We start from the raw sequence: 13,973 nt of genomic DNA, 5'->3' as shown, positions 1-13,973 counted from the left end.
GGCTATACCTTGAAGATTCAGTTAAAGATGTATAAAGTGGATGCAAGTTAATTAAAAAACCTTCTAGTCTCACACTACAAGAACAAGGAGACATGTGCTGGCAACAGAAATAAGCAGCAGCATTTTGGTTCACAAAATGCATAAACAGCAATTATATCAATTGACCTGCATCTATAAAAGGATTAACTATTTTATGAAGAACTACTCCTAAGTTCAAGTGTGGTTCAGAAATCAAAGACCTTTAGTAAAGTCATAAAGCTTCTATTGCAGGGAAAAGCCACTCCATCAACACACTTTTTAAACCAGGCCATGGAGGCACCCCCACCACCTCAAGTATCATAACCACATTGCAAAGAAGCTCCTCTACCAGAAGATGATCTGCTGTCTTCCTGTAAAGCACTGCTTTTAAAGGAAATCTTCACTACGGTTAAAGCACCCTGCAATGGTATGGGGAAAAAAAAATGCTATTGCCTGTAAGCTCAATTCACAACATAGTGATTCACACCAAAGGAAGAAATATTTTAGCCACCTAGGAACTGTGAAACATTGCAAGTTACTTTTCTACAGTCTCTGATAACAAAGTGTGAGTTTGCCCAGCATGGGCCTGAATCAGCCCAGGAATGACTGTCTTCTAATATGGCTAGAGGTTGGGGCGAGGGGATTTACCTACCAACTCCGTAACTTTTAATTGGGAGAAGAGAGGGAGAAGGAAATTAAGGAAAAGTTTGGATGGTTGCGGTTTTACATTCTGATGAAAAAGAAACAGTAAGAATTAAAAAAAAAAAAGAAAATCTGGAAATCCAAGAAGCAAGTGCAAAGCTACCTTTTCTTTAAGCAGTTTATCCACCCACACCTCAAACATCCACTATTTTCTCTGTGGATTTACATCATTAAAATACCACTTTCTTGCAATAGCAATAGAATTCCATGCCTCCAAATGTGGAGCAGACACACATTTTGCTTAACACTTGTAGCAGAAATTACAGCTGCAAGATGACTCTTGTCCTAGTAAACTTCTTTTTCCTTTTCACCAAGTAGGGACACACAAAGACAACATACTCCTAAAAGTACTGGAAGTACATTACTGAAGCTCTCTGCAGTGGTCCCCTTTGGTAACAGCTGCAATCCTGAAGAATAGGAGTCATTTCAGCCCACCTACATGAGGCTGGAAGAGGAACATACACATCTCCTGACTTCAGTAGCAGGATCTCATACAATAGCGCTTCTATAAATAAACATCAGTTTTGGTGAGGAAGGCTTTACAATAGTTTCAGTCAAATATTAAAAAACCTATGAGTACCACAGCTGAAGGGAAATCTGAAAAAAACAGCAGAAGCCATTTAACTATATTTACAGAGGTTGCAGATTCTGTGAAAAATCTGAACTCTATCCACTTTATAGCTACAGTCAGCTCAACACCAGCATTTCTCAGAGCACAAACATATTGCACCTCACTAACTCGGCCAAGCTTGTTACAAGGCAGCTCATCAGAAACTTGAAAGAGAGGAGAAACTGTACGGGCAAAAATCTCATGTCACTGGTCCCTCCCGCAACATCTTCCTTCCTCTCTTCTCCCAAGTGATGAAACTTGGGCTGCTTTGGGCACTCTCTCACATCCCACAACTGGATTTAACTTGATCCAGCAGTCCCTATACTCAGTAAGCCTTGCAAAGCAGGCTGTCTTTTTCATTTGCAGCTAATTTCAGGAACAGCTTCCTCAAGCAGTACATACTTGGTAGAACACTACACGAGATAAATTACTGAGGATCTCAACAATTTTACCCTGTAACATACAGCCTTAGAGCAAGATTGAAACCATACGATACAACCTTCACCAGGAGCCATCATGTAGGTCTTCACAAACAAGGCCAACAGGCAACACTAAAGTCCATCCATGGTTCACCAGCATGACCTTGACCATACGGAGAACTTTGTTTCTCAGAAAGCACTGAACACAGGGGCCTGCCTCTGCCTCAAGATTTTGTGTTTCAGCCTCTGTCCTCTCCTGCAAGGACTACTTAAAAACCTTGAACTACATCAAAACAGACTGTTAACAAACAATCCCAGACTAATCAGACACAGTCATAGCTACGACTTGGAAATAACACTTCACCAGAACATCTCTTCTAAAATTTTCTTCAGCAGAAAATGAATTTGTACTAACTTGGTAACTGAACCAAGACACGAGTAGGCTTTTCACTTCGTTAACTCTGGGAATCCATTTTTCTCAAGTGCTCAAGACCACGATTAAAACAAGGGGTAGTTACTAGGCCTATCCACAAAGTTGTACAGCTTTTCTCCAAAACTTCCTATTGCACTATGAGTACTAGACCTGTTTCAGGAACAAATACTCCAGGATTTAGACAAGTCACTACTTCCAACAGAAAATACTTCTAAACCTACATCACTGAAAGTACACATTTCTGTTGTTTAAAAGGGAGAGCCTTTTCTTCCCCACAAAAGCCACCACGAGGTAATTTATCTTTTAAAGACTATTCAACTATTCAAATACCTACAGGTACCAATCAGGAAGGCACATTTATATCAGGGCAATGCAGAGGAGAATACACTTAAATTAATATTGATCCCTTCAAGGATCATGATTTTTGTCTTTTAAAACTAGCTTCCTGCTCTGCTAACAATGTGGGTTCTGTATACCCACACCTGTAGTCGTTCTTATTCTCTTCAGTTTTACGCTCTGTCAGTGCTGAGCCCCAAACTTGGCACATCACTAAGTCCCAACAGAAGAGGGTTCCTCTGGAAACTGGAGAAATCTTTCATATTATCATACAGAGCAAAACCAAGCAGTTACGGCAAACCTTCTCTTTCACTAATAACAGCCTCTACTGTTTTCTCTCTGGAAACTGCAGAACCACTGCAGCCTTTTTCAAAACCTTACCTACCTTTGCAAACACTGTTTTCCAAATCGCTGGTACGTACAATTAAACCATTCCCTACATACTATCACATCAAAAAACCTGCCTTTAAATCAGTCCCACTTCCAAACTTAGTACTGTCTCAATTCAGTGCTTCATAAGCAGCTCAGAAGAAAGGCAATTCACTCCCGCAATTCAGCCTCTTATCTCCTTCATTCTTTCATGTATATGTGCCAAACCCAGGGATTTCCCCCCGCCATCAGAGCACAGAGGAAAAAAAAAAAAAAAAGAGGAACTCCATGAAAAAAAACATAGTTCTCTGGCTTGATAAAGGAGCACAGTAAACTTTGACAGTTTGCATAAATATAAATTTTCAATGCAAGGTAGTATTAAGTTTTATCCTGAATGATAAGCTTGCTGTCCGATTCCTATGAGGCATTCAACATCACTGGTGATTCAGCAGGACTACACGGTAGGCAGGACACATAGTGGGTTAATAAAAAGCAGTGGCAAAACCAAGGAGTAAAAGCAACTAGCAAGAGATTGTCCTGTGTTCACTGGAGATGCAGCACAGGTGTAACTGAACTGGGATACTAAAGGCAGCCCCAAGATTTGAAATGCAGTTCCTACATAAGCAACAAGACACAAGCTTGTTTTGTTTCCCTCACGTATAGCAGTATAAGCAGCTTCTATGCCAAAACAGGTTTACAGTCAATTCCACAAAGCCTAAGGTGACTCTGCCATTCACTCCAGCACCAGACAGCGTTCCAAAACTGCTAGCATATCTATGTGCCCATTTTGAAACTGCCAAGGACTAAGTGCAATCACATGTTGCACGTAAGGTTTTTATTGCTCTGCAACAGTTAGTTTTGACCTCTTACTTATACCATCTGCATACATGATACCAAGCCTCGCATGTTCATCGGTGGTAAAACGATGAAAGCCTCACCCAGTTCACCCCCTACAATATGCACGCCCCCATCAGGAATGGTCAATCCAGAGAAGTCCATGGTCCCCACCACAATCAGAAGACCTTGCAAGTGGATGACCACAGCCATGCTGTGCTGAAACCACACACCTGCAGATGAGAAAAGGTAATGGCTGTATCAGATGATAAAACAGTATTTACAGACACCATTTATATTATACAATCCTAATGGCATCTTATGAAGACTAACTACAAGTCTCACAAACATTTAAACACCACTTTTAAAAGTTTTGGCACTGACTTGGGAAGCTGATTACAACAGACTTTTATTGCCTGCAAACAAAAAAGTCTGCCTACCAGGGTTTGCCTACAGCAGCGTAGCTACCATGAAGTATGCCTCACTGTATTTTACCCTACATATAAAAACAGAAAAAAAACCCCACACCTGTTAAAGTATTAACCCAGAAACAGTTTCTGTACTAGCTATTCATCTAAGGATCCCTATGCTCCTGCCTCATGTTTTGTTTATGCATACCATTTCATAGCAAGATGAGTAAGTTTTAGGACACAAACATGAAGTTTCAGTTGTCCTTCGCACTGGTATTTCAAAACACAATGCCTCAGATCTTCAGTCAAGTTTTTTTTTTTTTAATGCAACAGGAGAAGAAACAGGAAAGTGTCAAACTACACATAAAGACCATTAGACATTTCAACAGATTCCAAGGAATACTGCATCACCTCCCTTTTCCTATCCAAAGGACACATTTCAAACAAGACAATGGACTACATGCGCTTCTCATTTGCACCACGTAGGATCCTCAACTAGATCTTAACCAGCACTCACTCCTTGTTTTAAAAGTTTCCCAGATTCAATCAACAACTACCCAGGCAAACTCTTTGACTGAGCAACACAACACTGAAATTGTATCCTGAACCGATACCTACAATTTCCATAACAAGAATACTGTACAGCTAATTCCTCACCACTGAAACATTTCCTCAAAGCATAAGACTTAGTATTTTATTTCAGACTCCTATTCTTCCTCTAGTTTATACAAGTAGACTAACAAAGCCAAGAGCAGTAAAAAGAAAAAAAAACCCCAACATTTGCTCTCCTCTTCAGGCAGAAACCAAGACTTACTCAAAGTACTCGGTGATAAAAGTGAAAAGGTGTCAGCAAACATGTTACCCTCCCCAGATCAAGACCCTCACACTCTCCCTAAGATTACAGGACATCGAGAATGTTATTTTCATCCTCTCAACAACATCCCATTTAACTGTGCTGTCAATTCAAATTGGTGGTGAGACTGGGACAGACCAACATGGAAGCAGAACTTATGAACACGGGCAATTCAACAGAACAGAAAAAAAATATTTTTCTATAATAAAACCTATTTGAATTACCAAGTGCAATTAAAGAAATTAATATTACTGAAAAGAATTCTTTTCAATCATTTGATCATCTCTCATTCAGCTGTTCTGGTTTCCCCTCTTTTTTCCTGTAACACACTAAAGGTAAAAGACAAACACTCTTAAACACTGAACAAGCAAAAAGATTTGGGAAAAGGGTTTAAGTCACATGAAATAAAGCAAGTTTTTCCTAAATAAAATAACATTCAAGAAAATCTATTTCAACAAAATTACCATTTTTTTCCTCCAACTGAAAATGTGCAGTCTTTGTTTTAAGAATACAAGGATTTAATTTAGAGACATATTATCCACAGTGCCTCTGCAAGAATTAAGAAAAACCTGAATTTTAAAGCAAAACCAAAATCTTAAAGAAAAGCTACAATTAACAAACCAAGAATCCATGCTTATACTCACCAAGAAGAAACTCGTTGCTTATATGGCTGCAAACATTCCAAACGCTGTTGTACAACTACAGGGAAGGAAAAACATGTCATGTGAATTCTGAGACTAAAAGTAGTTTTGAGCTCAAAAAAATATTTTCTCTAGAGCCAACGATATCCCAGCCATACAATAACACCTCTAAAACATCAATTTAATCTGAAAATATTTCAATACAGAGGGTCAGGAGGCTGCTGTGATCCAAATTGGGGAGAAACTTAGAGATCCTTACAGGCACACAGAGACTCCCTCTGCATATCCACATCAAATTTCTCCATCATTTATTTACCCTTTGCCAAACAGATGCCACCAGTAACTTTATCATTACTCCTACTTTGGTGCACCAGGTATTTCAGAATAACCCCATTAACTAAGCAAGTGGACAGTGTAACACCAAACTTTGTACATGCAAGTAACAAAATTCAAGGTACTGTCTGCAGACATTTAAAGAATAGATCACCGACATGTTAAATCCACCCTATGGGCCAAGTTGCACTTAAAGGAAATTACAGCCTACAGTCAGTTTTATCTTGTACACCGAGAATGTATGTACACTAGGTGAAGTGACAGGCTAAAGATCCAGCACAGATGACCATAATGAGTTCACCATCTCTTCCAACAGATTGCTAAATATGAAAACAAGAGTTCCTACTGTTGGGTGTCCCCACTCTCCTTTATCTCATTTGCCTTTTTTTTTTTTTTTTTGGCTTTCCCTTTCTCCATTATTCCAAGTTGCAGAAATTCTTAACTGCTCTCCCCACTTTTCTAACCAACTGCTATTTCGCAGATAAGATTGTTAAGCAAATGTATCTGAAACATTCAAAGATACTAAATGCAACCAATCTGCCCCAAATCTAACACCCTCTTTTCCTCCCAGGAGTTTAATGAGAACTACTACTGAGAAACCCCCCAAATATCACTGCATCAATTATACTCCTATCGCCCAAACAGTCTTTAACTCTCAGGACAGTAGCTAAAAAACAGAGAAAGCTTCAATTCTGAAATACCAACTATGAGAAGCAGCCCATAAACAAAATCAAAACTGCCAAATCTGAGTCAAAGGGTTAAAATGCCTGAGTGTTCTAGATTTGGAAGTACATCAAAATTCTTTTGAAAAACAATTACAGCAGACTGGGATTTGCACAAGTGAAGTCATCACTTCTGATGTAACATACAATGCCTGCTCATACTGGCAGATTTCTGCTGCAATACCATGGTGGTTAACAAACTTTAACCTGTACTGAAAGATGACTTGATATTTTAAAAAACCAACCAAAACCCTAGGTCAGATACAAGCTTTCGACAAGCTCAAATTACAGATATACTCTTATTTAACAAGCATGGCTTTTCAAGATAGAGCATGGCTAGATGACTAATGCTTTCTGAAGATTTAAAAATATCTTTTAAACTATTCAGGAAGACAGGGAAAAAACCCTTCTTGCATTTAGAAGTAATTCCAACTGCCATGAAAAAAGCAGCCTAACAAATCAGGGAAAAAAAACATTACATGAAACACTTCTTTCATTGAAAAAGCTTCTAGCAACTTAAAGACTCTAAACATCTCTATAGTTTTAGATCTTCTTAGTTAAGAATGAGTAAATTCAATGTGAATGGTATTTTAAGGTGCAAATTAATATATCAGACAGCAAGAATTCTCCCAAAGAAATTAAGAATTCAAATGTTTAACAACTGAACCACCTGCAGACAGCTCAAGCAAGCTGCATTGTTTCTTATGGAAGCAAAATCTCCAAATCGTGAGAGTTCACCACATCAATCCATGCATGTCCAGCCATGTGAACAAACACGAGCCAAGATGACCAAGTGCAGTCCTCTCCTGCCAAAGAAGGCACCCTCAGTTGGATAAACTACGTTCATCACACGGCAGAGGGATCTGCATTTTGGTCATACGAGAAATAAACTAAAAGAGTTTCTCCAGAACAGTTTCTTCATCCACAAATCCAATTCATGTCAATACATGCAAGGCTTCTCTGGAGTGCAGAAAGAGTGGCAGAAACAAGCTACAGCCATTTGAATTGTGCTGAGAAGCCTAATTTAGCCCGCAGATTAGGCACCCCAATGCAATTTCTCCTGTTTTTCTACCTAAACTGAAGCTGTATAAAACCACTCTGTGATGCTGAATGCATCAAGTGTAACTGTCCTCAAAAAGACACTTTCACCCTGCCTAATGGGTACCTATGGGCTCACGGTGCCTTTGTCAAATAAAAATGAAATCAGGAAAAGGAAAAAAGTAGACTGATTCTCATTGCCATTCTAGACTCCCTCAGAGGCAAAACCAACAAAAAATCCACAGAACTCCTTGGATAAACTTACTTACAGTGGGACTATATTTAAATACTTGGTTTAGGGTGGTATTGCAGCAGCCCAAGGTTGAACCTATTGAACAACCCTGGACAAGGTGCTAACTGTCAGAGAGTGGCCTTGCATGACAGATGAGGAAAGGAACCACACGTGGGCTCAAAAACTCATCTGACAATTTTGCAAAGACGACAGGTTTCTTCTTAAAATAACATACCTTTAAGAAACAGGCAGGGTGCAAGAACATGACTTCCATTTGCCCACATAGCGTCTGCTTGGTTACAACACTGAGATTACTGAGTCTAATTCCATCTTATACTCAATGCCAATGTTTTAAAGTCAGTACAAACATTTAAGTATTAAGTGGCTCTGAAGTATTGCCACCTACATCCCTTCTGAAAGCAATACCTTGGTGTTCTAGGGAAGTCCACACTTGAGATAGAAATGTAATACGTAAGGTTATGTGTTGGTCAGTAAGCTGACCAATTAATTCCTCCGTTTTGACTAGATGTCCTGCCCTCGGCTTTGAAGTTGCTCTGGGTGTTCCAGCAGCACACTATACACTTACAGCAGACTGTTGAACCTAAGATTTTTCTTATCAGGGAGTATCAACATGTATTTTAGCTATTAGAGGAAAAGATTATGACTGAAAATGGAAGGAGCCAGTAGGAAAGTACAAAAATGATCTGGTAACAGTACCTGCAGCAGTAACTGGACTTGGACTTCTGACTCTTAGAAGTCTACCTGTAAAAACATCCGTTAAAAAAAAAATCTGAGAAACATTTTCACAGATAATTTATAGCACCTGCAATATTGTCCACTGAAAATCCCATAGGGCGCTGTTTCCAGCCAGTCAGTATATAGTGTTCTGACACTTAGACACGGCATTCTCAGTTTCATTATTCAATTGCTTCCCAACCGGACAGGACCAAGTCTACCCTACTTGTTGATAAAGAGGAGGATATTTTCATGACATTAAAACAAAGGGAAATCTTGCAAGTTACACCACCATGAGCTTTGATGAAAAATTATGTCTTCATTTAAGATAATGCATTGAGCAGACAAATCATCTGTGTATGTGCCACACTGCAAGAAGGATGTGACTCCCTTGTTTTATTAAGAGAAGGAAAGAAAGGGGTGCGCTTCGAGGCTGCTTGTAGACTTGTTCCCACAGCTCAGAGATGAAAGGACAGCAGGAAAAACAAAAAACAAACAAACAGAAAAATCAGTGCATCTTTTTGCAAGACTGATGACAGCAATACTGAGATGACAGAGCTGCAATCTAGGCAAAGGACTGATATAAATACAGGGGATCACATAACAAAAAAGCCATTAACAACTTGCATTATAGTGAAGAAGCCACTGAAGTCTGGTATACTTGCAACCTCTGCTACACTACCAGAAGCCTATAAGCCTTCCGCTTTAAAACTAAAAACCTTAACTCAAACCCTATCACTGGCACTCTCTTTGTGCCACTGATGCACAGGTCTAGGCCAAGGATGCTCAGTTCTACATCTGGAGCACTAGAGGTGTTTCAAGATAGTTTCCTCACTCACACACTCTATGGAACAGGAGGATATTCTCCATTTCCTTGGGAAAGAAGTGCTGAGTATAAGTACCAGAAACAGAAGTCTGTTTTGAAACTAGTATTTTAACATCAGCAACAAGATCAGGAAAGCTCTTTGGTGCTAACTTCATACTGGAAAAAAAGAAACCAAACCACCCCACGCTAAGCAGTAGTGCTTCCCCTCTTTTTTTTTAATACAGGCTACCCAGCTAAAGACACAAATGGAGACAGTTATATCTCTTTTTAACCAATTTCATAAACCTACCTGAAATGGAGTTCTTAAAAAAAATAAGGCAGACTGCAGCTGGCTATACTGAAACAAGTCTGGCCAAAAGTTCTCAAGCCCAGTAAAACCACACAAAGGCGTGTCAACAAACTAACAAGCCTCAAAAAGAAGTAATTGTATTCCAACATGCATTATTTTCTGCAACACACATCTGCAGTCAGTCAGCATGGACACATTATACACCCGTACGCACATGATCACTTAAGTCTGGTGCTTGCAGCCACAAAAAAACTGAAAAGCCAAAGGTTTTTTGAAATATATAGGCCATGTAGCTATTGGCATTTTGACAGCAAGGACAAACCAAGAGCTCCAAGTCACTATTTCTTACCTGAAAAGTGTCTTTTCCCACATGAAGCACAAGAAGTCAAAATAAACCTGTAGGCAAGCAAGGAACAGAAGTATGAAGATAAGGAATAAATTGACGCAAAAAAGAAAGGAGAGTTGTTCAACTGTTGAATGAATTATTACAAGCACTTTACAAGACTTCTCAATATGATGCACCATTAAGTCCAAAGTATATGTAACTTTTCTTTTTTCTTTAATTTAAGAAAACCACTGTACCCACGCAATTAGGCAACCATCAAGAATGCATTTTAAATACTGATGACAACCACTTGTAGGGCTGAACAATAAATCCTCCCCCCCGGCTACATTCTTTAGCTCAGCTCACAACACTGTTGCACAAGTGCTCACATCTGCACAGGACAGTGCCATATGGGCAGAAACGAGGAGACAAGTAGCAGGACAGCTTTCCTACAGCAACAGTGTCAGCACCTGTCAAGGTCTGACAAATTACAGCCACAGACAATACCTAGCTTCTAGAGACACAGTTATAAATAAAATATGCTGTTACAGATAATTTATTGTCCCCTACAATTAAATTAGGGATTGAACCCTCCTTTCCTGGCCAAGGGGGAGAATTCAGGTCAATATCATTGCCTAGGTTATCGGGAACTACAAGAGCAAAAGAAAGCGCTTCAGAGAACTTATCCAATTAAAGGTAAGAATTAATTACATGCTTCTTACATTTCAGTCAAGGCAGTACTGTTATGAGCAATTACTATTCTAGCCTCATTCCCAACTTGACCTTAATTAATTACTCTGGATTACAGGCAAGCAGATTTTACTCTCAGACCGCTCAAGTAAAATTTTATTTCCATTCAGAAGACATCAACAAAGTTATCAGCAAGAATGTAAACTGAACTATTCCACAAGCTGACTTAGGTCAAATAATAAGTATTCGTCTAAACCACCTTCAATTCCAGAACTATTAAAAAAGTCACACAAAAATTTGAGAGATAATTATACTATGAGTGATCTTCGTTGCAAGTCTTCTCACTTGGCTTTTTTTGGAAACTGATCCTGTGAAAGGATCCTTGCTCATTACAGAAAATTAAATGAACCCAGGTCAAAAGTGTTTCTGTTACAGAGATAACTTAGTTACAAGATTCTGTACAGACACCTACAAAAGGTCACTTCAAATCATTAGCATTGTATTTACCATTTGGTTTCATTCTCCTACTGAATACAATACCAAATTCCGTACACAGAAAGAAGACGTTTTATCCAGCTTTATTTATTTTATCCAGCTTGGACTCATCAACATTCAAATATTCCTCCTGATCTATTTTCAAGCATTAAGCGAGAAATAATAGCCTGGGATCACAGAAACATCGCTGGTACCAGGAAGATTTTCAATAAGTAAAGGACATATAACTGTTTCCCAAAGTTGTACTGACAACCTGCTTCAATTAACCAAGCCCTGCTATGGCTACGGTTTGCATGTGCATGCCAAGCCAACTGGTACAATAATCCATTTCAGTAGCAGTAAGCCACATCTGAACCCAGGCCTGTCAGGAAGAAGAATATGGCACCTCCCAATTCCATCCATTAAACAGGTACGATATGAAGCAGCTTTCGGGTTAGTGCAAGGATCCACCATTATTTCTGTTCCTTAAAGACATTTCAAAAGGACAAAATGCAGCGGGATAGAGGTGTGCTCCAGACTTCACGGACACAAAAAGCCCAGAAGCCTCCAGCTGACGGTGCTGCCTACGGAAACCAACCCCGGCCGTGGTGAACATCTTGCGGAGCAGGTACCTGCGCCACGCGAGGTTCCTCCCCGCTTCGTCCTCCGGGGCCGGGCGAGGAGCAGCCGCCGGCGCCTCGCGGAGCCCCACCGGGACCGGCCCCGCGCCGCCCCCTCCCGCGCCGAAGGGACGAGGCGCCGACAACACGACCGCGCCGCCGCGACCGCCGGGCGCGCAACTCCCGCCGCTCCCCCGCAGTTCGGGGCCCGCCAGGCGCCGCTCCCGGCCTGCGCGACCCCCACACCGCCGCGGCGCCGCCCGCGCCCGCCCAGCCCCGGCCGCCGCCAGAGCCCCCGCGCTCCGGCCGCGGCTCGGCCTCCGAGCCCGCCGCAAGGTCACTCGGCCGCCCACGCCGGCCGGGCCCTCGGCGCCTGCGCTCGGCCCGCACATACTCACCTGCCCGCGCCGGCCGCGCAGCTCCGCGGGCCGCCGGGCGCGGGCCGAGGCGCGGCGGGCGGGAAGGAGGGAACGAGCGAGCGAGGGTGAGGGCCGGCCCGCGGCCCAGGCCCCCCGGCCTCAGCGCGCCAGGCCGCGACGCGGCGGAAGCGGGCCCCGCTCAGCGCCCCGGGCCCGCAGCGCAGCGGGCACCGCCCGGCCCGGCCCTTTGTGCGCGGGGACGCGTGCCAGCCGCACCGCGCTCGGCCTCCCTTCCCTTCCCTTCCCTCCCCTCGCCTCGCCTCGCCTCGCCTCGCCTCGCCATGCCGCGGGCCCGCAGCGCGGGGCAGGACAGGGCAGGGGGCCCGGCCTGCCCGGGCGCCGCCGCGCTCTTACCGAGGGATCTGTACGGGAAAAAGGGTTAGAACGGAGCCGAACCGCCCCGGGCCCCGCTCCGCGCCGAGCCCAGCGCCACCGACCGCGCAGCGCCACAAAATGGCCGCCTCGATGCGGCGCCGCCAGGCAGGGGGCGGGGCCCCGCGAGAGGGGCGGGGAGGGGGAGCCCCTCCCTCTCGCTGCCGGGGCACGTGGGCGGGGGGCGCGCTCTCCCCGCGTGGCGACGGCGGTCGCGCGCGCGCTGGGGGCGCGAGACGGGGGGCGGGGCCGGGCGTTGAGGCGGGGGCGGGGCGGGAGCCACCACCCCGGGCCGAGGGCGCTGAGGTAGTGCGGGCTGAGGGGGTCGCGGCCGGGCCCGGCGCCGTCCTGTTCCCTCCACGGGAATGGCACCTTCCCACGGAGCCCGCTCAGCCTCCTGCCGCCTCAGAGGGAAGACCCCGTGCCCCTCCCGCGGCTGCAGCTTCTCACGCCGGGCCCCAACGGCGCTCTCGGGGAAAACACCCCGTGGGTGCTCCGTCCTGCGTGCCGCGGCCGCAGGGAGCCCTGCCCAAAGCCGGGCAGGATTCCACAGCGCAGCGTCAGACGGAGCGCTCTGCGGGCAGGAGCGCGAGGCGTTTCGGGGTGGCGGGGGCCCGTAGAAGGGTGAAATACAGGCAAAAAAAAGCAGTCTGGCACTTTTGGTCCTCCGTGAACCTGGATGGCCAGGCTGTGGGCGCTCCTCCTGCACACCAACCCTCTGACCATCTCAGCAGCCATCTGCTGGACTTGCTCCCCTTCGTTCATGTCCTGGGGAGCTCAGGGCACAGCACTCCAGGTGAGGCCTTACCAGTGCCAACTGGAGGGAGAGCGTTAACACCCCTCAACTGGCTGGCTACCCTTTGGTACAGCCAGAGAACTGGATGTTCTGTAGACACAGAATTGTACAGGGGCAAATAATTTTTTTTTTTTTTTTTTTTGTTTTATGCTAGGTTAAAGCCAAAACCAGACTGACACCAAAAGAGCAAAAATCTTTGCAGGCTGAAGTTCTTAATATCAAATATTACAGTGTTTGTCACTGTGGGTGGATAAACTCTTCTGGTTGAGGTGGTTTTCCTGGGATAATCCTTCATTTTCTGCTCAGAGGCCACAGACAAGTGGATGATTGTTGCCTGCCAGGTTTCAGGATCGAAAGAGTAACTGCTGCGGCCAAGGTGTCTGCAGAAGCAAGGCTAGGGCTGCATGTGCTGCCAGGCTTGGGAGGAGGGCAGAGTCCAAGTGCTTTTCTCTCCTGTCTTCCTCCTCCTGAATAGCC

At 44.0% G+C, this 13,973-nt stretch overlaps 1 protein-coding gene across 13 annotated transcripts in view; it reads right to left on the bottom strand.

The window, feature by feature from the left end:
* PHF20 (PHD finger protein 20) overlaps window positions 1-12,874 on the bottom strand; it is a 76,630-nt gene extending 63,756 nt beyond the window's left edge. For 6 of the 13 annotated variants that reach the window (XM_075517537.1, XM_075517541.1, XM_075517542.1 and 3 more), the window contains exons 1-3: window positions 12,683-12,836; window positions 10,150-10,196; window positions 5,629-5,683 (exon numbers count right to left, since the gene is read on the bottom strand). The gene's annotated coding sequence lies outside the window, so the exon portion shown is untranslated. Of the gene's footprint in view, window positions 1-3,825; window positions 3,955-5,628; window positions 5,684-8,667; window positions 8,716-10,149; window positions 10,197-12,682 lie in introns of those variants that run through there. The other 7 variants (XM_075517538.1, XM_075517547.1, XM_075517539.1 and 4 more) reach the window with 6 other exon arrangements.
* Between the last annotated feature and the right edge of the window lie 1,099 nt (window positions 12,875-13,973).

Source organism: Mycteria americana, chromosome 14 (genome assembly GCF_035582795.1).
Source record: "Mycteria americana isolate JAX WOST 10 ecotype Jacksonville Zoo and Gardens chromosome 14, USCA_MyAme_1.0, whole genome shotgun sequence".
NCBI lineage: Eukaryota > Metazoa > Chordata > Aves > Ciconiiformes > Ciconiidae > Mycteria > Mycteria americana.
This window is presented reverse-complemented; position numbering and strand designations above follow the sequence as displayed.